The sequence below is a fragment of the Carettochelys insculpta genome, chromosome 5 (genome assembly GCF_033958435.1).
Source record: "Carettochelys insculpta isolate YL-2023 chromosome 5, ASM3395843v1, whole genome shotgun sequence".
NCBI classification, from domain to species: domain Eukaryota; kingdom Metazoa; phylum Chordata; order Testudines; family Carettochelyidae; genus Carettochelys; species Carettochelys insculpta.
In genome coordinates this window covers 87,445,224-87,467,570 of record NC_134141.1, presented here as the reverse complement: position 1 = coordinate 87,467,570, position 22,347 = coordinate 87,445,224, and the positions used below count along the sequence as shown (strand labels likewise).

Here is a 22,347-nt window from a genome sequence, read left to right as displayed (position 1 = left end):
AATGACTTAAAGAGGTAAGTATTTTTCATTAAACGTGACTTTGCAAACATTGTCAAATATTGTGGTTTTAAGATTAGTACATTGAAAGCTTTTGGCTCCATTTTATTCTATAGAGGAAATGTGGTTTATTGTGGACAGTTTGCTGTTGTGCATACCGTACATTTATAAAGCTAATGGAGTTGATAATCTTCATTTGCGAATATTATATGGCAATTTTTTCCTCAAAAAATGTGTTGCCAGAGATGTCCACAGAATGCAGTCACAATCTAATGTATCCTAAAAGTCTTCCTCTTTTCAAAAAGAAAAGAAATACCTCTTAAAGGGGACAGTATCAGTGTGCATGGAGAATGTCGTCTTAGTTGAAAGAATCTTTTCTTTTATTCGCTACTTTCACAGGAAAATTCATTTTAATTAAAAGTCAGTTTATTCAGAACATCTGGCTGCTTTGTTCATTTTTGATGCACAGTGAGCAGTTGGAGCACAAGTTAGAGAGCATACTGACCCACTCCTCAGAAGTGAACTGACATAATTGATGCTGGGGAGGCCTCAAGCACGGAAGTAAATAGAAACACCAGTGTTCATTTTAAGCACCATTTGAAACATGGAAAATGTCAAGATTAGCCTTGGGGGAGCGGGGGGAACCTTGGCAAATGTGTTTTCCAGCCACAAGGCTGGAATGAAAAATGGAGTCAATATTAAGAACTCTAATGAGGACCCAAAACAGTAGCTGCTGGCAGATGAGAAAACCACCTGAAAAAGTGAACTTTTTTTTTTAATCTTTGCTATCAGAATAGTTTGTGCTTTGATCTCGATCTCTCATACTTTTTCCCGTAGAGGCTGGATATGGCATGGTCTTTTTACAGGAGATAAAGCTGTCTTTGGGGATGTTTTTCTTGGGCAGCTACTAGAGGTATTGAGGCTCATTGATGATGATAGACCACAGACCTTAAGGCTGTTTGTACTACTTTTGCATGTGTTTTGGGCTGCACTGGCACCAGCAATATCCACTGTGGTATCATTAGCTCTCTGCCACGTCACCAGCCCTTTCTTGAGTTCTTTCCATTTAAACTCACTCACATTTTGAGTTGAAAGTAGGGGGTAAAATCCTGGCCTCCTTTTGAAGACGTTGGTAAAACTCCCATTTATTACGGTGTGGCTAGAATGTGACAAGGTGCTTTAGCACAGGGGTGAGCAAAGTGTAGGAAAGGGATGTGAAATTTTGAAAGGATGGGAGCACAGAATGATTGGCTGTTTCATCAGGCTCATCCATCTCATTAAAAATGTTTAAATGTGTTACTGTTTTTATGTATGTGAATTCCCAGTTACATATTGATGGACAAAGTTTTTACATTCTGCGGAGTTATTTTCGTACACATGCCAAAAGGAGGTTGTTTTTTTTTTCATATGAAAATAACTGAAATTTCCATTGATTTGGATTACATTAGACAGGTGGGGATGGACCTGCTTAATTGCAGGGACAAAAAGGGGGGCCCGATGAGAAAAGTTTGCTCACCCCTGCTTTAGAAAGAGGGGAGTGAATAGTTAAAACAGCTTTATAGGCAAAGGAAGGGGCCTTTCTTTCTTAGTCTGAACCTGAAAATGTTTTTATGAACCAGAGTAGCAGTCTCAGATTATCATGCGTCCATCTGTAGAAAGTATGCCTTCCTCCGAGAAATCGAGAAACTGTCAGAGTGAGGTTACCTTAGGGTTTGCCAGCTGAGGATAAGCCGTATGTTGCATTCACTCCCTGCAGGCATTACAAGAAGGAGAAGATTTCAAAGAATTAAAAACAGCATTCCCATTAGGCTTTAAAATTTTGGGGTCAGATAAACAATCCCCTGGTGGGTTTCGGTGGAGGCCAAGGCTGATCTCATGATTTCTTGCCTGGCACAGTGTGCCACGGAACTTCCCTGTTGCTCTTTTAGGTGGTGGATTTTCCCCTTGGAAAAAATATGTTTCAGCATTGGTTTTTCTCGTTCCTATGGTTCACTGATTGTGTTTGTCAAACTGTCTGGAATGACTCACAGCTGTGAGTGCCAACCTCAGGGCAGGCTGTCAAAAAAACAGAGTACAGATCCCAAACTGGTTGTGAGGTCTACCCTTAAGTTTTTTTTCTAACCAAGCATCATTCAAGTGTGCACTCCTCAGACACTATCATAGGCTAACTGTGGAGTTACAGGCAATCCCCTTGTGCACTTCCATCTGTCTTGCAAATTTGCCTGTGCTATAGAGGGTCCCTTACACCCAAAATCACAATATACAGGTTACTCCCAGTTCCAAAGAACCATTCATTCACCCTAGGTAAATTTTACGTTAGGTCTCTCACCAAAAACAAAGCTTCTAGCCAATGCTATGCTAAACTAAAAGTTTATTAACTAGGAAGAACAAATCAGAATTATTTACAAGGTTAAAAGCAGCTACAGATACACAAGTGGGTTAAAATATTCAGTTTCAGAAAGTAATAGAAGCTGCTGTAATGTACTGGCTCAGTATGTTCTTTATGGTTAACCCAAGATAAGCTTCTTGGGGATCTCTTGGTTATGTTGAGAAATGTTGTCCTCTTCATATTTCAAGAAGCAAAGTGATACTGATCCTTCTGGTCAGGGATTTTTATTCCTTTCCCTCAGAGTTCAAACTGTGGGCCAAAGTTGGGGTGCATTTATTTTTTGGAAATACCATTAGTCTATTTAGTCACTTTCACCATTTTGAATCTTTGTATCTGGCTGCCCTACAGCAGTCTAGTTCAGTCTTCAGGGAACTTTTACATAGGAAAAGCAAAGAGGAGCAACAGTCTTGGTGGTCTGTTTTCCCTTTGGGGCTGGAGAACTTACATATATAACTCTCCTGTAATTGCCTTTCTCTGTATGTATGTATATGGTGACTCTAGTAACTGGAACAAATATTTTAAGTAGTGGAAAAAAAGAGAAGTAGAAACATGGAAAAAGATTTCACCAAGAATCCATAATGTTGTAACAAATTATTTGACATTTTTTACAGAACTTAATTAAATGACTTTACATGTATTTCCAATTGTTTAACATAATGAGACATCAGAAAGAAATGAAGCATGCTTGCATAACTTTCAAACAGAACTATTTGCTTTTATCTCCTTTACTACATTATCTATTGTTTACTTTGATTATCTGCTTTAGAGAGATGATGACAGAGCCAATAACCCTCCCCCCAAATTTTATTTATTGGATTGCCAGAACAGACTGTGTAATTTTCCAGAAATGAAGATAATAGTCTATAGCAGTGTTTAAACAAATTGGCTCCAGAGTCTGCCTAGAATGACAAAAATTGAAAAGTCAAAGAAAAGGTTCTTTGTGGTGCCCAAAACCACAGTTAACATTTCTTAGAGGCTGTTGAATTCCCCAGGTCCCTGGGGTCGGCTGTTTCACCATCTGCAAAACAGAGTTCAATTTTAACTCAGAACAAAGAGTGGCAAATTAATTTTATCTTCTCTGTCTGGCATAAAAAAATGCCACTTAATAGGTTAGGAAGGGCAGGGAAGGGAAGGCTGAATGAGAGATGAGCTTGGTCATAATTTCCAGAGTTCTCTGCATACTGTGGGAGGTTTTCTACAGGCAGGAAAACTGCAGAGGAAAAAAAAAACAAATAAGGTCCTTATTTTTGTTTCAATTGTAACTGTAATATTTTAATGCTTTACATAAAAGGCCTTTAGTATTCCTCAGAATCTTTTTTTTCCCTTAACTTTGCATGGCATTTTTAGGAAAGTATAATAAATGCAGCACCGCTTATATCTTTTATTTGAAATAGATAGTAAATTATCTTCTCTTTAGCATTTGAAATTAACAGTTTTAATTTGCTCCTTGTAGTTGTGAGAGCTGAATTAAACTTTTCTCCCTTAACTCATCATCAGGCAATGTTGTATATGTAGGTTCTGCAACTTTATAAGAAATTGCTGTGCTGTAAACCTTTAAAAATTATTAACTTTTTGGCAAATTACTTGACCACTGCAGACTTGGGCTCTATTCCTGGCTCTTCCCATGACCTGCTGGTGATGCTAGGTGAGACAGTTCACCTCTGTTTCCCTCTCTGTAAAATGGTGTTAATGATAATGATTTTTATATAGTGCTTTGAGATCTACAGATGAAAAGATCTGTAAGAGCTACGTGTTATTTATTGCTAAAAATATGAAGAGAACTCCTGCAGAAGTCATTCCTTAATAGATTGGTTGGTATCTGAAGTCTTCAGAGCCATGTTGATATGGATACTGAGCTTATACTGGGAAATTCTTAATTATTTCTCGGTTATACATTATTATTTCCAAGAGACATCAAATGTAATAGCAATAGTGCATAAACAGGAGGGTAGTCATGAGGTTTTGGTCACTTTAACGTGAATTCTGAGCCATATTACTAACTTTTCATCTATTTGTTATGCATTGAACTGGTTAGTTACAGTGTTTTTTCATTGTTCCAGGTTTGCTTTGGGGTCTGAGGCAGTGTTTATAATTTTGTAAAATCATTCTGAAGCAATGATAGGCTAGCTTCAAAATTGAGCGCTGTAATTCCTGTATGTGATGTGATAGACCCTGGCCTGCAGCAGCCTCATGAAAGTTAGATATGTTGGCAGCTGGGTGTGTGCCTTTATGTTTCCTAGAGACTGAGGCTTAAATGGGCTCAGCTAGCAGCAGCAGGCTAAACCCGCACCTGCTGCCAATATAGCACCTGTGACTAATTAAGGCCTGTGGAACTCTTCAAAAGGGTTTCCTTCAGGTGAGTAGGGGGAAGGAGAGACAGGACGGATGAGGAGGAAGGCAGGAGTGTGGAAGGAAGACTCCAAAGAGGAGAGGCCTGCTGCAGCCACATGGGGAAGGTACTGGGGAAACAGCTAGTGGAAGTGGCCCAGGGAGGCAGTTGCTGCACCAGGGAAGCCCCTCTAGCTACAGCTGCATTAGGTTTCTGGGCCAGAGTGCAGTACCTGTGGGAGGCATCTGGGTTCTCCCCAGGGTAGCCTTAGAGGGTAGGAGGAGACCAGGTGCCCCTAAGGGGGTCTCCTCCACTAATGACTGTATTTTGGACTGTGCCAGTGATGAGAGTGGCTCAATGATGCCATGATCAAGGCCTCTGTGAGAACAGGAGGCGGAGCAGGGGTATGGTGAGTCTCTGAGGCTGCACCTAAACTGCCATGTAGTGCAGGACTCAAGGACAAGGAGCTTGGAGCTTTGTTACAGGAGTATCTGTGGTAACCTTATTTTGCAACTTTTATTTATACTTATCCCATTTGGGGATTCCAAAGCTTTGAATAGGAGACAACTGGAAATAGAACAACTCTGGAATTTATGCTTAAGTTCTTGTTGAATTTGTTGTTTTCTTAGCTGTATTTAAGCCTTGAAAGTGTGCTTTGATGACTAAAGATTTCTGAGACTCTTAACAGCTTGTTCTTGACTTATTAACCCAGTGTCCAACAATATGATTTCCAGTGATGTTTGTCATGTGTTCGCTCTTTCAAAGCAGTGAGCACTGCCTCTCCTGAGGTATTAGTTTCAGTTATTGAATACATGTAAAGTGCTGACTGGCACGTAGTTTTGCATTTACCAGTTCAATATGTAGATGTGTTGATCAAGTGTGGACTGGCTTTGGTAAAAAAAATGCTCAGAGTATTTCTGATATTTTTCCTTCTGCTTAATGCTTCAGTTTTGCTCTCCACTTCTGCTTTCCATGTATTTTTAATAATTTTTTACATGTGTTTCCCCAGATTTTTGTAACTGATTATAGATTTGTTGTCTTCAATATACATGTGAAAATTAACTAAAGCAGTGAGGGGCAACCGAGGCCAGTGATTGGGCTGCATGAGTGGCCTTTTTTCATTTCAGCGGGCCGCAAGATTGCCGTATCCCAGATGGTTGTGGGATAGAGTAATTTTGCTAACTGCACTTGTGTACCTAGCATTTACAGGGTGAGCTGATTGAACTGTAGCAGTGCTTTGCTTGGCTGCAGAGGGAGCCCTTGGCTCTCACAGTCAGTGTTGCACACATTCAGCACACGCCTCACGACACATGCCCCTGCTTTACGTGCGTGTCATGATAACAGTACCATTAGGACAAAAACTTTGTGGACAGAAACCAAGGAAATCTGGTAATCCTGTGTACAGGCAACGGTAAACAAAATGCTTCCCAGGCCACACAGAACCTCAGCGGACTACAGGTGGCCTGTGGACTGCAAGTTGTCTGCCATTGAATTAAAATGTCTCTCCATTGGGGGTTACCATTTAGTAGCAATTTTGCTCTGCCAATTGGCAGCTAATAGAAAGCAGGAGCTCTGACTGGAAGCCCGCTTATTGCCAAAAACAATTCCAGAGGCTTGGCCTCAGTTAGGCCAGATGGCTAAAAAATAATATGGCTACAAACAGATCATGATGTATCTTTTCATAAAGATGATTATTGATAAAATGTTAGTAATTGAAAATAGTATAGGATTTTCTTCAACTTCTCAGTCAGGTGGGGTTCATTTAACATGGCTATTCTCAAGAATTATTCCAAATCCTGTTGAAGTCAGAGGAATTTTTTTCCGCTGATGTATTGAAGACTAGGATTGAACTCCTGGTGCAGACAAGCTGTGTAAACTAAATTTGAGTGTCCATTTAATCTTCTTCTTGCTCCGCCCCATCCCCTTTTATGATCTGGGAAACAGAGATTCAATAGTTTTAAATAATTTATATATTTATATTTTGGGGGAGAGTAAAATTCATTGTAATATTTGCATGATCTAAAAAGTAGTCATGTCTGATCCTTTGGAAAATGCTGTTTTATATCTTTTTGCTTGAATATTTGTTTTGGAGAACTTTAAGGACACTTTAGAACAGGAGTGGGGAACTGGATTTGGACTGCAGCTTGCCTGGATCTGGACCCTGAGTCTCAGGGCTCCCCTTCACAGCATGCAGCCCATGGAGGGGGCTGGGGGAGGGGGGGAGCCCTGAGTCTCATAGGCTGGATCAGGCAGGCCAGGGCCAGATCTGGCCCACAGGGCACATGGGAAGGGAGCAAAAAGTGGTGCTGCCACTGCGGCTCCTCCTCCCCCTCCCCTCCCTCCCCCCCCACCCCCCAGCGGAGTGCAGAGAGGCTTCCCTTGCCACTCTGATTGGAATTCTGGCCAATCAGAGCAGCTGTGGGGGTGGAGTGGGGGGCCTGGCAGCAATGAGAGGAAAAAACTCCCTGGAAAGGCTTTTCTCCAGCCTCTGCGGTTTCCCTAGCTAGGGGGAGGGCATTCGTGGTGGCACTCCCTTCCCTTCCTCCTGCCCAGAGCCTCCCCTCTGCTTCTGCACTCCCCCCAGCCTGTTCACCTCCAGCCCACTCCAGAACTCCTCACACTGCTGCCCTAGCCCACACGCAACTTATCTCTCACCCAGATCCCCAAACCCCAGCCCACTCCTGCCCCCTCCCCCCCACTGAGATCCCCACCCTCAGCTGGTTTCTGCCCCTTCCCTCCCATGAGACCCCAAATGCTGACCCCAGCCCACTCATGCATCCCCAGTCCACTCCTGCAGCCCCCTCCTGCATACTGAACCCCCATTTTTGGCCCCATGCTGGGAAGCCAGAAAAGTTAATCTGGCCTGAGGGGAAGCCTTGAATCTCAGTTCCCCCTTCTCCACCGTCCTCCATGCGGTGCTGTAGTGTGAGGTGCCCCAGTCAGGGGCCACATCAATGAGGGTTTTGTGAGTTTGAGGCTTTTTTTTGGCTTCTTTCTATTATGTGGCCCCCGTCTGATTTTTTTTCTGTGGGTCAGTGGCCCTGACCCAAAAAGGGTTCCCCACCCCTGCTTTAGCCATCTGGTAATGGGATCCTCTGCACCCACTTGACAGCTACAGGGCAAGTTTGTGTTGTCATCCTATACTAACACTTTCCTGAACTCACCCACGGAAATCAGTCTTTTCTCAGTTGCATCATTCTCCTCATTGTTTCTCACTCTTTGCTTTCCCTCCCCCTCAAAATGTATTTTTGTTTGTGATTGCTGAGTCTTGCCACAGAATTTAGCCTAGTGAACTGGAACTCAAGGAATTCCCCCTCATGAGAATGTGTTTTGATGGAATTATTGTTCCTCCTTTTGTGCAAAAGGTAGATCAGTGTTTTGTCTTCCTGAACTCACTTATTTAGCCATAGCAGACCACTCTATAATAATCTGATTCATTCTTGACTCCTAAGTCCCAGATTTTAACTGATCAAAAGTAATTTACATATCTTTCAAAGATTTTCAAAGTAGCAGACCCTATCCCTATTTGAGACTTTTAAAGCTTAAGTTGTCACTTTTATATTTCCAGGGATTTTTATGCTGTTTATTTAAAAAAAAAAACCCAACAACAAAACCTCTACAACAGAAAAAGGATCAACTAATGCACATTCAGGTTAGCAGAGTTTAAAATTAGTTTTAAATAAATATTTACCAGACAGTCTTGTATTGTTATCTCTTTCCGTTAGGGTTTCAAAGAGTTCAGAGTGCTTTTTTTTTTTTTTTTAGTGAATCTGCTGGCTGGTCATACTTAATTGTAGTTTTAAAAGAATATGTGTAGTCTCTTTGGAAAACTATTTGGAGAACTGAAGGTAAATTCCTCAGATGGATGTTTCCTATCTGCTAGAAAGTGGGTATCAGTTGTGTTCCACACTGTACAATGCATTGTCTGTTGAGACTTTGTTAATGTAATAATTTAAATGTGGTGTTTGTTTTATTCAGCTGTGAAGTCTGAGTTTTATTTTATCTATTTATTAACTGTTGGTTTGTGTGAAGCATTTTTTTCAGGCTCACATAATAACGCCAACATATTTTCTAATTAGATTGAGACTATTTCCTATATGAAAAATAAAAAAATATATAAAAATGTTGCAAGCAGACAACAGGGTTTATAAATTCTACATAGCGTATGAGAACTAAAGGACATGGGATTTTGGTAAGGGAGTCCTCATCTTTTAACTGCTAATTTACTGAGTTAGCACTGTCTGACAACTTTTTACTCTTCTGTATGAAATGGTTTTGTGATGAAGGGTAAAATTGCAAATCAATGGCTATTCATATAGCAAATTCACATTAAAACAGTGCTCTGAGGTAGTAAATAACACACCTTTCTGTAAGGTTAACATCTTATCAAGGACTTGCAATTAACATCTCTAAGCCTGTGAAAAAGTAAAATCCTTAATTTATACTTAACTATACTTACCGGGAAATCTATCCAGTCAGGTTCAATCTCCCAGGGTTCAATTTTGCGTGCCTAGTGAAATTGTGAAATCAAACTATCGGGCCAAGAGCTGACCCGTGTAATCCTGATTCTTGCAAGTAGCAGGGGAAGTTGATGGGAGAGTTTCTGCTGTCAACCTCCCTCAGTGAAGATGGCCAGATAAGTCAGTCATTGATATGTCCATTCCAGCTACGCAATTGCTGTACCTGGAATTGTGTATCTATGATGGACTTTAAGGTCAAGTGTAGACCTGCCCTATTTTTTGTTCTGAGATCTCAGATCCATTCCACTCCAGCTCCTGTAGGCAAAGAACTTCATTCTGAAAGTTTGGGGCTTCACTGGGCAGGAACATTTGGAAGCTTTGTGACAGGGGCTGGATACTAAAAATAGAATGCCCCCCCACTTTTTTTTAAAAGGATTACTGACTCATAAAGAAGAGTCACAGAAGAATAACTCAAGACTGTCATGATTATATGGTTACACAGAGAAATATCACGGTAAAGATAATACCAAGGGATTGGATCACCCAAGTGACTTGATAATGGGGTACAGAGGTATTCATCATTTTAAATTGCATGTTCAAATATGCCTCATGTCAGTAGTAACCTAGGAGCTACCATTTAGGTTGTGTCTACACTACAAAATAACTTCGAAGTCGCTTACTTTGAAGTAGAACATCTACACACACGATGTGCCATCCTTCACTGCAAAGTAGGCTTTCTCTGACTTTGAAGAAAAGTGTCTACACAATTAGCCCTTACCCCAAAATAAGGGGCCAGGAAATGATTCAGGCATGGGGTTGCATGGCCAACAAGCCCTTCCGAGTTTGCAGCCAGCTGAGTCCTTAGAGGGCCTCTCCCAACACCCACACCCTGCATGTGCTCAGGACTGCCAGGCTGCGGACAGCAGCAGAGCACGTCCTGGGGAGAACAGCTGAGCAACGTGCCCACTCTCACCCTCCCCAAGGAGGAGGTCCTTTCCACCCTGGCCAGCCTGCTGGCCACGCTGGTCGCCCTGATCTTCCAGTGGCATGATCATGTCACCTGCCTGGGACCCAGCCTGCAGGTCCTGGCTATGGCACTGCTGCCTCTCCCCGGGGCCCTCCAGATTCAATGCCGGTGGGCCTTTGCTGCCACCAGCGAGTGGTGGGACCAGCTGGTGCTGAGGACTGGGATGACAATCGGTGGCTGAGGAACTTCACAATCACCTGCAAGACATTTGAAGACCTCTGCCACTGGCTCACCCCAGTCCTCCAGCACCAAGACACATGGATACGGCCAGCGCTCTTGATGTGGAAGAAGGTGGCCATCACTCTATGGAGGCTGGCCACCCCATAGGTGATGGCCACCCCTGACAGCCTCCAGTCCATCAGCCACCAATTTGGCATAGGCAAAGCTATCATCCAAGTGGTGATGATTGAGGTAAGTCCAGCCCCCACCGCCGACCCACCCTGAAGAGAGGGCTACTGGGCAGGGGACAGAGGGAAGGGGGCCCTTGCTGGGCAGGGGGGGCCTTCTGGTCTGACGTTCATGGACGTGTCTTCCTTCCCCCTCCACAGATGTTCCAAGCCATCAACAGGGCGCTCTTGCCATGAGTCATTACCCTGGGGGACTTGGATGCTGCCCTCACCGGATTTGCAGACCTGGGCTTCCCCAATTGTTTCGGAGCTCTAGACGGGACGCATGTGGCGATCCAGGATCTGGACCACAGTAGGGGCACCTACATTAACAGGAAGGGGTACCACTCGGTGCTACTCTAGGCCCAGGTGGATATGAGGGGCTGTTTCCTAAATGTGTGTGTGGGGTGGCCAGGCAGGGCCCATGACATCCAGGTGTTCTGGAATTTGTGGCGGGGACGCTGGATGCAGGAGGGCACGTATGTTCCCCTGTGGGAGCTCCCACTCAGGGACATCACAATGTCCCCCTGTATCATGGCCGATGCCGTGTACCTGCTGCACCCGTAGCTCATGCGGCCCTATACCATACGCACCATGTTGGCCCAGGACACCTTCAATGGTCACCTCAACCCTGCCGGGGCACAGTCTAGTGAGCGTTTGGGAGGCTGAAGGGGAGGTTTTGCAGCCTCCTCACCAGGCTGGATGTCAGCCTCCCAAATGTGCCCGTGGTCATCACCGCCTCCTGTGCCCTCCACAACCTTATGGAGGGCTGGCAGGAGCCCTTCATCCAGGGCTGGGCAACGGACCCAGGGGCTGGGTATGAGCAGCTGCCTGCTGTCCTATGCTGTGAGGCACAGAGTGATGGGGTGAGGGTCTGGGAGGCCTTGTGCCAGGTCTTCATGCAGGGCTTCCCTGACCCTCCCAGCAACACTCTGCACCGTACCCCCCACCAATGCCCCATCCCATCCTGCTCCCCTCCTCACCACTCTCCCTCCAAGCACCAGGGACACAGGGTTGGGGTGGGAAAGTTAAACAGTGTTGGGGTAGTAAACTTTTCTTTGCAAAACCAAACAGCACAACATGTGAAACTGTTTACAGTGCATAGTGGGAATGGCCCACAGGAGGAAGGCAGAGGGCTAGGTGAGGGGCACTGAACTGGTGGAGGGGCTAAGTGGGGGAAGGCTCAGTCACCCAAGGGCATGGGGTGGGGGGCTGAGAGCCGCAATGGCCACAGCTGCCCCTACTGCCCTGGGCTGTGGTGGGGCCGGGACCACAGGGAGGTAGGGCTGGGATGGGGGTGCTGTGGGCTAGGCCTCTCCAGGGTGTGTAGAGGAGGGCACTGGGGCTGGGCCAGGTGCGCCTGCCTCAGCCAGCAGTCACTGAGCTATCTCCAGGTGGGCAGACAGTGACCGGTCTGCCAGATGCTGGGTGGCTGCTGAAAGGGCAGCTGCGGGCCAGGCTGGTGAGGGAGCTGGCAGTTGGACAAGGCAGGCGGCCAAGGCCTGGGTCACAGCATCCAGGCTCCCAACCAGCTTCACCCACGCGTCCTGCTCCATTGCCACCCAGTCCCAGAACACCCCAGTCATCTCCTGCACAGCCACCTGGTTGTCGGCCACCTCCTCATCCCTCCAGTGCCATTTGTGGGAGGCCCTGCCATGGCCATGGGGGGATGCAGGGTGGGGCAGTGCTGCAGCACCATCCCAACGATGGATCTGTGGAGACAGAAGGGGACGGGGTTGGCCCATTAGTACTGGGTCCCAACCCCGGGGGGCCAAGGCCCCCACCCTGCTCCCTTGCCACCCAATGGCCTGTGAGCCCCGTGGGATGCTGGGTGCTCATAGGTTCCCGCCTGGCAAGAGTTGGCCTGTGTTCCCTCCCCCATCCTGGCATGGCCCTTGCTTGGGTGCTGTGAGCCCTCGGACTCCTTGTCTAGAGTTCCCGGAGGGTACTGGCATGCTGCCATGGTGGCCAAGGGGTGCAGAGGCGGACTGGTGCTTTGAGCAGAGGCCGTCCAAGCATGAGCTTGTACTTCCCCTGCTTGTGGCACAGTCTCAGCTTCCTGCCTGGGGTTGCCGGGGAGCTGTTTCCTTTAAGGTGGTTGACAGGGACCATAGAGCCCTGCTGGGCTGGCCAGAGTGTCTCCATCCTCCAGGGGCACCGCCTACTTGGTGGACTCCTTACTTCAAAGTGAGAAGTGCAGTGTGTCTACGCACACTTAACTTCGAAGTTAAACTTTGAAATAAGCCACTACTCCATTCCTGGGAGTGGAGTAGTGACTTTGAAATTAGCCTCCCTTACTTTGAAGCTTGTTGAAAAGATTAACTAGTAACTGTTTGTACAGAATCTTGAATGTATATAAATTTGGGAACAGTATATAAATGTAGGATTACTTTTCCACTCTCATTAGTTTCAGTGTATGCTAGATTGGAATCTTAGTTAATGCTTTGTATTCCAAATTTTGAAACTAATAAGCTTAATTGAGCGTTAGACCTAAATCACACATAGAAATTAACATTCCTTTCAGGAAAGGAAATGTTTACTGCTAAATTTGTTGATCTTTACCCCAGATACCTTGGTTTGGCTTCTTTGTAAAGAAAATATAGTTGCTTAATTCAGTGACCAGTCAGATGTTTGTTTTATTAGTTAACACGCTGTGCGGGATCTTTCACATTGAAATGTTGGTCTGTTAATACCTCAGTATTGTTTCTCTTTAGTTTTGTGGGAATCAAAAGGATTGTAAAATTTGATCTATGGTTGAAACCCTATTAATGATGTGTAAAGAGATGCTATGCCTATTTTTTTTGGATGAGGTGGTGGTGGAAGAATGGATTATGGACATTTGATCAATGTTTTTTTATAGTCACATCTGGATTTCATTTCAGAGCAGGTATATTCAGGTTAAGGAGTGTATCAATCAGTGGTTCTTTTAAAGAACAGTGCAAGTCTGTGTTTTTTCTCCTTACTGACATAACATGTAAATGATATCAGCATTTTCTGTATGCTCATTTGACTTGCATACATATAAAAATACACTTTTCTACCCCAGTGGAACTTCAGTTCTTTTTATCTTTTCACTTTAATGTACCTTATCCGATTAAAAGAAAATAAAATGAAGTGCATCTCTGCGTGGCAAAACAGAGGTGAGAAGTCCATGTAACGTCTGTTAATGTTTTCTACTACTGAACATCCAGATGCCTAGTGTTTTGTTAATGTGTCAGCAGAGTCCCTACCCAAATCAAAATATCATCTTTGTTTTGCTATTGTTTCTGAGGCTAGACTTACTGACAGGTGTTCCATAGAGATGTGTGGTTCTGTGTTTTTTTTCCTCCCCAGTTTCATGCTGTACTAGAATAATGCCAGAAGGATAACCCATTGAACAAATTATTTCGGTACAGTGTGATATAATTTTAGTGACTGGGGCTTGGTCTATATTAGGAAAATAAGTCAATTTCAGACACACAGTTCTACCTACAGAAATTGCATAGCTATAATTGACATATTGGAAATGGACTTATTTTATTGTCTTCACTAAGGACGGTCGACCAGAGTGTTTCTCCTGTCAACTTCCCTTACCACTTGCAATAGCAAGAAGTACAGGGGTCGACTTCCGACCCCAGCGAGATCGACTTTGCACGTCTTTACCAGATGTGCGAAATCCAACTCCGGAAGATTGACCCGGTTTGCAGAAGTGAAAACAAGTACTGGGACCAGTTTTGTGTTCTGTGCCATCAGACTTGCATGAAACAAATACATCTTCCTTCGCACTTGATTTAGGCATTTCCTAAATATTTCCTGTGCTGCCATGGATTATGTGTGAAGACAAAACTACTTGAAAGGAATGTTGTAAAATGGAAGATATATCTGAGCTACTTTCTTCATTTTGCACAAAAGGCTGACTGTGATATAAAGTTGTTATGTACTGTTACCACTTTATATTGCATAGAAATTCAGTGTGCATGGCAGTAGTGCTAAACAAGATGTTTGGGTTTCTGTTAATACTAACAAGCATACATGCCCTTTCTTGCTAAAATATTGTGAATAGGGCTTTAAGTTCATGTTTCCTGATGTAGAATTCAAAGCTATCAGTTTCTCCTTAAAATGCTGCTGCTTAAAGCCAAAATGCTGCTGCTTTACTAATGTATGAATAGTTGAAAATGAAGGATTAAGTGTTTTCTTCCTGGTCGTGGCAGTGATGGTGGGGCAAACAGTGCAGCAAAATTTACAGCTAATCCTGTGGAAAGGAAGAAAATTAGAGGAGTCCTATGAATGTTTTTTGTGACTTGTAAGAGGAAACAGAATGAGAATTTTTACCCCCCCTCCCCCATGAGCATCCCTGATGGCTCCACCCCTACCCTTTCTATGATATACTAATCCTGGCTTCCTGGTACTACATCATGCTACTGTTTGATAGATAGAGAGCTCTATGTTGAGTGATTCAAAGCTTGTTTGCCAAGAGTCTTAGCACATGGCTTCTATTCAATTGCATTTGTATGAAGAGAAGATACCTGATCCAGGAAACCATTTGAACACATTGCTTGGCCTTGCTCATGTCAGTAATCCTATTAAGTTCAGATGCTTAAAGTAGTATATGGTTCAGTACCTTTTCTGGGTTGCATTTTTCTTCTGAAGAGTGACTGGAATGTTCCTGTACCAATGCTATTGTTTTCCTTTTTGCCATCAAACTTTTTGTCTGTATGCAGTTGGAATAATCTGAATTTATTCTAATCAGTGCCTTGCTGACTTTGACAGATAAGGCACAGATCACAATTATTTATGCCACCTAATTAGCAGCTGTTAAAAGCTTACCTGATGTTTAATGAAGAAGCAGATATGCTCCCCAGGCTGACATGGGATCAGAGCTCAAGGCAGTTCCAGGCTTGGCAGTGGTTCCTTATGCATATGCATGGTACCCACTGCGAGGGAGAGTGAGCCAGGAAGGCCCTGGCACAGGTCCATCCCTGACTCCTGCAAGCTTCCTCCAGCTAGGGCTTAACTGCTAGAGGCCCTCTATGGCCTTACCAAGCAGTGATTACCACAGTGAGCCCTTTTTAAAGTGATTCCTGGGTGCAGGAAATTGCCATAGTTACATGTCAGCTTCTTGAGGCACTACAGTTTGAACCACTCTAATCTGGCATCATCCCTAGTCTGGCATGATTTTAGTCAGCTGAACAACCACTTATCATGGGTATGGCCAAGTTTCCCATGGTCCCATAAAGTTTGTTTATAGCCACCAGTCCTGGCTCTCAGCACAATCTCAGTGTTCTGTGCTGCTATTTATTTGTAATTTACCCCTTAGTGTCTAAGAGCCCAGTGAGGAGTGAACATGTTGGCAATGCTGCCAGATAATATTGATCTCCTGTGGTCTGGCAAATTCTCTCATCAGACACTGGTGAGGTCCCCGGGGTTCTGGGTGAGAGAGGTTCACCCTACAGTAGCTATACCAAGATATGAGCCTCAGACAGCATTACATTCTTCAAACTCAGCAAGAATCCTGTGGCGCCTTATAGACTAACAGATATTTTGGGAAAGCTGATGCTCCAAAATATCTCTTAGTCTATAAGATGCCACAGGACTTCTTGCTGCTTTTGAAGATACAGACAAACATGGATATCTTTCTAGTATTCTTCAAACTGTCTTGTACTGAGTTTTGGTATTGGAGAGAGTGAGTTGTGACAATAAATTAAATCACAATTTGCCCTTCAATGGGTATATATTTATGAATTAAATAAAAAGGAATGTGCACAGTAAGTTTTGTATCTTTTGGGAATTCTTGGTTAGGTTGTGCCTTACTTGCTTGGGCTTATGAGCTGCCCCTGAAGTGCTGAGGTGATTCCAATAGTCATTCTGCTAAGTGACTTGAGCACCTCTCTCTGGTCAGAGATCCTAGGCAGCCTGCATCTGTGTGAGCCTCTTCCTCCGAACTGTCCTGGAACATTTCCTTTGTAGCAACTTTGCATCTCTTAAAGAGATACATGGCCCACTTCTGTTCAGCAAGTTTGTCTCATTTCCCTTCTGCAGGGAGGGAAAAGTCATAATTAGCTAAATCCTACTAAACATCCTGGAAGGTGAAGGTGTTGAAGATATTCCAGGAGGTGTCCAGAAACTTGCAGGATTGTACGTATTCCCCTGTTTGGGTTAACTATATTCTGTTTTAGAAACTTTTTTTCATAAACGTCACCTAAATAGAAACTTTAACTTAAATGAGAACTGGGCATCCAAATCACTTAACTATATTTGAAAACTTATGCATAATTTTTAATGCAGTAGAGAGGAACAGCAAAGGTATATGCTCTTGAGCAGATTTGGTGGTTTTTGCATTACTCTTGCAAGCATGCTTATTTTTTCTGTTTCATCAGTGCTTTGGAGTGGTGTTCAGAATGCTGCTTTTTTGTGACATAGAAATGTCATATTAGTGAACCATTAATCAGGTTTGGCGTTTTGCAAGCAATGTTTTAAAATTCCAGAGAATTTTAAATTCCATAAATTGTGGGGTTCGTATTATAATAACCATCTCCCTTTCCAATTTCTCTTCAGGTGTTGCAGCTCTTCTGAAGTCATCAGCCGAGGTCCCTTTCAGCCCTATGATTTTATGATTCCCTTAAAATGGTCCTTTGAGTTACACAACAGGTAAGCAACATAAAGTCAGATTGCATTCGCTGTTGTTTCCATGTTTTGTGAGACCTTGAAGTTGGGCAATTACTTGGATAGATGGCAGGTGTCTAGATCCTTCTTTTAAATATCTTTTATTAGCACTAAATACCATTCATTTGTTTATAGGTAGTGATAGAGTATACCAGATCTTTAAGGAAATTACCGAACACATGAAGTTGTTAAATAACTAACAAAATAAATACAGGAATAAAAAGTTCTTCGAGTGTCCCCGTAGGTGCTCCACAATAGGTGTCGGGCTCGCCCGGCGCCGCAGATCGGAAATCTTCCATCAGTTTCTCCTGGATCGCGCATGCACCAGCACGCGCCGCTCCCTGGCGCGTCCCCAGCCACGTGCACGATCCAGTCCCCGCCGGTTCCTTCTCAACCGCCATCGGCTGCAGACGGAATCCGCTCAGGCTACGGCCAGAGTCAGATTAGACAGTGTTTATACGTGTAAATTGTTGTTTCTTTTTTCAAAAAAAAAAAGAGAGAGAGAGGAGTGGAGAAGAAGAGTGGACGTGAAGGCCAGTAGGCCCCCCGCTGCCCTGTAGGCCGGTGTCTGCAATTCGGGGAAACAGGCACGGATTAGGTGCTAAGTACCCTATTAACAGTAAAAGACTCACCGCGATGGCTTCTTCAGGCTTTAAAAAGTGTGAGTCCTGCCATGAAGCTATGCCAGCCTCCGATGGGCATAGTGAATGCATCCGATGCCTGGGGGAATCACACGTTACCCAGAAGTGTTCCCACTGTGCTAAGCTCACAGCTAGGGCCAGGAAAGACAGAGAAATGCATCTTAAAATGCTCTTGTTTGATAAGGCCCTCCAGCCAGATGTGCCGGAGAGGCAATCGGAAGGGCCCTCTGGGTTCCACAAGAGGAAGGCAGCTTCTCTGACCCCCTCAGTGCAAAAACAGAGGAAGCTCTCCCCAGCTCGATCCCTGCCAGTGGTTTCAGCGAGCGGGATGGGCGGAGCACACAGCCCCCAGCCGCATACTCAGGCAAGCGGCACCGCGGCACCGCACATGGCAGAGGCTGAGCCTCGGATTACGAAACAGCCAGCATGCGCGGCACCTAGAGCGTCGGCCAGGCAAGCACCGGAACTGGCGGCACCGCCACAGGTGGCACCGACCCCCGCGGCGCCAACAGGCATGGAGCCTGCAGGCACTGGAGGACGTTATCCGCGTGGCACCACAGCTGAGTGGGCTGAGCGCGGCGCCGACAGCGGGGCCGAGATCCTCGGCGCGGGAGGGGGCGGTGCCAGCCCCGCAGGGGAGGGGAAAGGCAAAAGCAAAAGCCCGGCACCGTAGCCCTTCTCCGGACAGGGCTGCGCTGCTGCTGACAACAAGCCTTCCCCCTGTGCTGCACACGCCGCCCAGAAGGCCTGGGTCTCCACTGGCCTATCCAGAACCACCTCCTCCGTTCCTCCAACCAATGTCACCATGGCTTGGGCCACCTTCACCCTTTCTGGGATTGGATCCACTGGAGTACTATCACAAACCAGTGTCACCGCTATCTGTGTCATCGTCGAGGTCTCGCTCTCCCAGACATCGGGGGTACACACCCCAAGAGTGGTCCAGGTCCCCGTCCCTGGACCCGTGCCCATGCTGCCATGGTCATTCTTATCATGCTGGACACAGACACCCCAGGCCTATGCCCAGGGGCAGGTCCCCCCCGGCTGTCCAATACCCCCATGGGCACTCCCGTTTGGGGATGGAAACTCAGTTATCTCAAGGGGAGTTAAATTTAGAACCCCGAGACTTTCCTTCGCAGTCCTCCAGCGAGCAGGTGTACCATCGGCCGCAGGAACCTGAGAGTTCGAGGGAGGTGTACCCTAGTGGTTCCTCCTCATCCTCCCCAGATGAGGCCATGGCCCCCGGGGATGTCGCTCCCCTGGATGACCTTAAACAGTTTCAGGAGCTGTTTAAAAGGGTGGTTTTCACGCAAGGCATTCAAACGGCAGAAGTGCAGGAGAAACATCACAAACTCCTGAAAAATTTGAGACCCCCGGCTTCATCCAAAATCGCTATCCCGCTGGACGAAGCCATTATGGAGTCAGCCACTACCATATGGCAGACTCCGGCCTCCGTTCCACCTATGAACAAGAGAGCGGATAAAAAGTACTTCGTCCCGGCAAAGGGCATGGAGTTCCTCTTCAGTCACCCACAATGGAACTCGGTGGTGGTTGAATCGTCCCAGCAGAGGTCAAAGACTTCTCAGTACAAATCGGGGGGATTGGACAAAGATGCCAAGAAGCTAGAGCTGTTCGGCAGGAAGGTATATTCCTCTTCCACCCTGCTATTGAGAATGGCAAATTATGCGGCACACTTAGCGAACCATAGCTTTGATAATTACTCCAGGCTTACTTCTCTCATGGATTCACTTTCAGAAGATAAGAAGCCGGTGTTAAAGGCAATTGTGCAAGAGGGCTACGCAGCTTCGAGGACAGGAGTCCAGATCGCCCTGGATGTGGCAGATACGGCGGCACGCTCAACGGCTACAGCAGTGGTCATGCATAGAGAATCCTGGCTCCAGACATCGGGCATCCCGAGGGATCTACAGGCGAAGATCGTGGATCTTCCCTTTGACACGCAAAAGTTGTTTGCAGACTCAGCCGACTCGGTCCTCCACTCCAGTAAGGACTCGAGCTACACTTAGAATCCTGGGTATTTATATCCCTCCATATTGGAAGAAAAAATATTACCCTCAGCAAAGACGCTACCCGTACCAACCACAGCGTGCGCAGTGTCAATGGGGCTACGACCAAGGGCAACATCAACAGCAGCAACAGTACAAAACTCCCAGGCGACGTTCCCAACAAAGTCGTACACCCTCGGGACAGGCCCAAAGGCAACAAGTTTGACGGGCATGTCGAGGGCTGCACTATCACAACCATTGCACAATGCCACTCTCATCTCATGTTCCATCATCGCCTCAGACTGTTTCACTCCCAATGGCAAAAGATCACCACAGACAAATGGGTGCTGGAGATCATAGCCACGGGTTATGCGATCCCCTTGCAGTTGCTCCCACCGACGAAGCCTCCCTCCAGGCCCCACCTTCGGGACGCTACCCACGAGGCGAGGCTCAGACAGGAGGTGGACCACCTTATGTTCATAGGGGCGGTGGAAAGAGTGCCGGAACAATTCCAGGGGAAAGGGTTTTATTCACGCTACTTCCTCACAGAGAAGAAAACAGGAGGCTGGAGGCCCATTTTAGATCTTCGGGGCCTCAACCGCTACTTGTGCAAGCAACGTTTTCGGATGATTACAGTCGCCTCAATACTCATGGCACTGGACGATGGAGATTGGTTTGCAGCCCTCAACTTACAAGATGCTTACTTTCATATAACGATCGACCAGGCACACAGGTGCTTCCTCCGCTTCATGGTTGGGAAGGAACACTTCCAGTACAGGGTTCTTGCGTTCAGCCTCTCCTCGGCCCCCAGAGTCTTTACCAAAACCTTGGCAGTGGTGTCAGCCTACCTGCACAGACAGCGGGTATTCATATTTCCATACCTGGACGACTGCCTATTGAAAGGGGCCTCGAAGGCAGAGGTCCTACACATGATACGCGTCACAGCGGACACGTTTTCTTCGCTGGGCCTAGTCATCAACCTCGTGAAGTCAAAGACCGACCCCACACAGGACATAGAGTTCATAGGGGCGCGCATAAACTCTATCACAGCAAGGGTGTACCTACCCGACGCCTGCTTTCGCGGCATCAGTTTGCTGGTGCAAGTCATTACATACAGCCCCACGGTGCCAGTCTTAATGTGCTTACAGCTGCTGGGCCATGTGGCGGCAGCAACATTTGTGGTACAGAATGCCAGATTGTACATGCGAAGCCTGCAGCATTGGCTGGCGAGCATCTACAAACCAGCATCCCACACTGTTCACAGGGTGGTGTCGCCCACGACAGAGGTGCGCAGATCCCTGGCGTGGTGGGTAAACCCCAAGAACTTGCTAGCAGGGGTGCCCTTTCACCAACCACAAATTTCTATTTTTCTGACAACCGACGCCTGCCACATAGGATGGGGAGCGCACATCGGCGACGAGGTGACGCAAGGGCTATGGTCCCCTGTGGAACAGTCACTGCACATAAACATACTGGAGCTCAGAGCAGTGTTCAACACCTGCAAGCATTTCCGAGACCACATATATGGCAAAGTAGTCGGGATCACTACAGACAATACCTCCACTATGTTTTACATAAATTGACAAGGAGGAGCCCGATCCCATGCCCTATGTGCGGAAGCAGTCTGACTGTGGAACTGGTGCATCACCAACAACATAACGTTGAAAGCCTCGTACTTGCCGGGCGCTCACAATGTGAAAGCAGATCAGCTGAGCAGGCGCTTCGCACTTATGCACGAATGGCAGATCCGCCCTGATCTGCTACGACCGATCTTTCATACATGGGGGTTTCCCCAGATCGATCTGTTTGCCACCCAGCACAACAAGAAGTGTCCCCAGTACTGCTCCAGGGCAGGAGTGGGGCGGGGGGTCCATGGGGGACGCATTCATGATTCCATGGAAGGGCCCCCTACTTTACGTGTTCCCCCCCACAGCGCTTATCCACAAGGTCTTGCAGAAAGCCAGAAGGGAGAGAGCTCGCATGAAATTAGTAGTCCCAACGTGGGATCGGCAGCAATGGTTTCCCTTGCTTCTGTGCATGTCGGACCGCCCACCGCTCCCTCTACAGGTGGCGCCGGACCTACTCACACAGACCCAGGGGTCCATAGTGCACCCGAACCCTCAGAGTCTGCGCCTACAAGCATTGCTAATCCATGGCTCAGCTCCTTAGAAAGTACATGCATGGAGGGAGTACAACAAGTCCTGGAAAGTAGCCGAAGGACCTCCACCAGGAAGACTTATAAGCAGAAATTGACTCAATTCACAGCCTGGTGTTCTGCCAAGCAGTTAGCTCCCCTTGACGTTCCTATACCGATAATACTTGAATACTTATTGGACCTCAAGAGGGGTGGACTTTCCTTATCCTCGCTAAAAGTCCACTTCGCCGCTATATCAGCCTTTCGGCATACAGAGGAGGGGCCCACGGTATTTGCCCATCCTATCGTTACCAGGTTCTTGAAGGGGTTGGTAAACCTGTA

General features: G+C 46.2%; 1 protein-coding gene across 1 annotated transcript in view; it reads left to right on the top strand.

Moving 5' to 3' along the window:
• Window positions 1-22,347, top strand: part of LHFPL2 (LHFPL tetraspan subfamily member 2) — a 185,193-nt gene that overhangs the window by 62,633 nt on the left and 100,213 nt on the right. Inside the window, exon 2 of the mRNA XM_074995456.1 lies at window positions 17,123-17,215. The gene's annotated coding sequence lies outside the window, so the exon portion shown is untranslated. The remainder of the gene's footprint in view (window positions 1-17,122; window positions 17,216-22,347) is intronic.